This window comes from Eubalaena glacialis, chromosome 3 (assembly GCF_028564815.1).
Source record: "Eubalaena glacialis isolate mEubGla1 chromosome 3, mEubGla1.1.hap2.+ XY, whole genome shotgun sequence".
Classification (NCBI taxonomy): Eukaryota; Metazoa; Chordata; class Mammalia; order Artiodactyla; family Balaenidae; genus Eubalaena; species Eubalaena glacialis.
The window spans coordinates 194,833,708-194,836,392 of NC_083718.1; positions in this window are offsets into that span (position 1 = coordinate 194,833,708).

Genomic DNA, 2,685 nt, shown 5'->3' on the forward strand with positions numbered 1-2,685 from the left:
TGGTCTTTCAGCCGTGAGCGGGGTGCACATGGGGCCCAGAGGTCCGCCTGGCAGGCACGGCGTCCAGGAGGCCGGCACTCCCAAGGTGCTGTCCCCACCCAGCCCTTCACCAGGTGACCGGTGACTACACAGCCCCCATGCAGTGAGGACCCTGGAATGTAAGCTCCGGGTGGAGTGTCTGGGCACCCGGCACGACTTCCTGCTGGTCTTCAGATGACAGCCCCACCCATCGGTCTGCACGACATTTGCAGGCAGCCCACAGCCCAGGGAAATGGGCCAGGTTGGGGGGGGCCGGGTGGGGGTTAGGGTCGTAAAGAGCAATGAAGGCCACCTTCTAATTGCGGGCAATGAATTAGCGGATGATCCGCCTCCCCCAGTGTAAGGCGCTGCTTGGGGAGAGCCAAGGACCTTCACCTGCTCCCCCCTGGGCTGTGCAGATGCCCGGCGGGCGCGGGGAGTGGGGCACAGGCCCGAGGGGCTCCGTGGGGCTGGGGGTCCTGAGCCTGCCCATGCCCGCCCAGGTCACATCACCTTCTGAGTACCTGCACAGAACACTCTCTTACTGTGGGGGCGGGGGAGGGCAGCCCCCAGGGAACCCAGTGCAGAGCGGATAACTGCCTGCCCCCCCCCCATTCCAGGAGCGGGAAGCAGTGGGAGGCGAGCCTGGGCACGCCTGCTCCCTGGGCGCCCGGGGTACCTCCTTCCTGGGTTGACGCAACAGAAATGGCCACAGGCGCTCTGGGAGCCCTGGGTCGGGGGTGTGGGCTGTTTGTGCCTCAGGCTCCTCTGGGCGACCCTGGCCCAGCCAGAGGGTCCCCCCTTTCTGCAGCGGCAGGATGTGGAGGGGCTGGGAACCCTCTGTCTGAGCAGCCATCTTACAGGAAAAGCTGAGCATGAGAAGGGCCACTGGGTTTCAGGAGACGGGACAGAAACAAAGACCCTGAGACGGTCAAGTCCAGATGGGGGCAGAGAAGCTACCCCGTTTCCCCGACGGGAACATCTTCCCAAAACCGTGGCATTGCTCGCTGTGTGCTTAGTTGTCATCTGGTCCCACGTGTGATCCCGGGAACACCCCGCAGTCAGGTGCAGAGTGGCCCCCGCAAGGAGCCTTCCAGCTGCCCCCACCCACTGTCGTCTGTTCTCCACCTCCATAACTCTGCCATTTCAGGAATAAGGGTGCTTGTGAGACTGGCTTTTTTTCACCCAGCCAATGCCCGCAGCCCCCCTGGTGCAGGTGCCCCACAGCTGGCTGACCTGCTCTGCCACCTGGGACACCTGGGTGGTTGCCAGGTTTGGGTTTTACAAACAAAGCCGCTGTGAACATCAGTTTTTTGTGTGGACACCAGTTTTCGTCTCTCTGGAATAAATGCCCAGGAGTGCCACTGCCAGCTTATGCGGTAGGTGATGCTCGGTTTATGAGAAACTGTCGGACAGCCTTCCGGGGCCTGTTCCCTTTCACACCCACCAGCAATGCAAGAGTGATCCGGGTCCTCTGCAGCCTCGACAGCATTCGGTGCTGTCACTATTTTTAATTCTAGCCATTCTGATGGGTGAGTGGCGGTACGTCATGTGGTTTTAACTTGCATTTCCCTGATGGCAAATGATGCTGAGCATCTTTACATCCGCTTATCTGCCATCTGTAGACCTTGTTCAATGAAATGTCCCTTCATGTCTCTTGCCCACCTTCTAATATTTTAAACTATTTACAAATGTAATACATTCTATTTCTTTTTCTTTTTTCTTTTTTTTTGGCCTCGCCACTCGTCTTGTGGGATCTTAGTTCCCCGACCAGATACTGAACCTGGGCCCCGGCAGTGAAAATGCTGAGTCCTAACCACTGGACCGCTAGGGAATTCCCGACATTCTATTTCCTTTTAAACTTTATCTGAATTAACAAAATCCTCCCAATTAAATAACTGACAGATACCTATTTTAATTAAACTTATATGTAGGTTATTCCAAAAATTCTCTTAAATTTTCAACACTTACTTACATAAGTTTAGTAGGATTTCATCTTAAAGCAACAAATGTAAATAAAGTCCTCTCTTGAACAATCATTTGGTGGCAAAGCTCACCATCTCAACAGGAGATGCACAACAAACACAAAACATGTACTGATTCCATTTCAACACAAAAAAATATCAGTGCCTGACTTTTTGTTTCTCCTAGCCCTCCCCACAGCGAACTGAAATCCCCCAGGTGGGGAGGCGCCCACTCACGGACAGTCTGCACACAGGCCCAGGCGGAAACCTCGACTGCAGGGATTTCTGCGGGATGCTGGCTAGATCCAGTCGCTGACCCTGGCGGGTTTTGCTGGCAGCTGGCCCGCATCCCACATTGCTCCTTGTGGCCTTCAGGGGGCCTCCCCCCACGTGACTGCTCTAAGGGATTTGGCATTTCTGTGGTCCTTAAGACAATAAATATATTTTCCATTTCAGCCTGGAAGTTATTCTTCAGCCGGCCGGGCTCCTAAGAGACGTCCTCATTCCCCACCAACCTGATGGAACTGAGACTGTGCAGCTCACGGGGACCCTCAGAAGGTCCCAGAACATCTCTCTCAGCCTCGTCTGGACCCTACGGGGCCACCGCCCAGCAGCCACTCACCTGGCACAGACTCTTCCTCACGTCCAAGACGTGTCCCGCCCCCCACTGCTCCCCAGGCCTCGCCGGGCCTCTCCCTGCCCT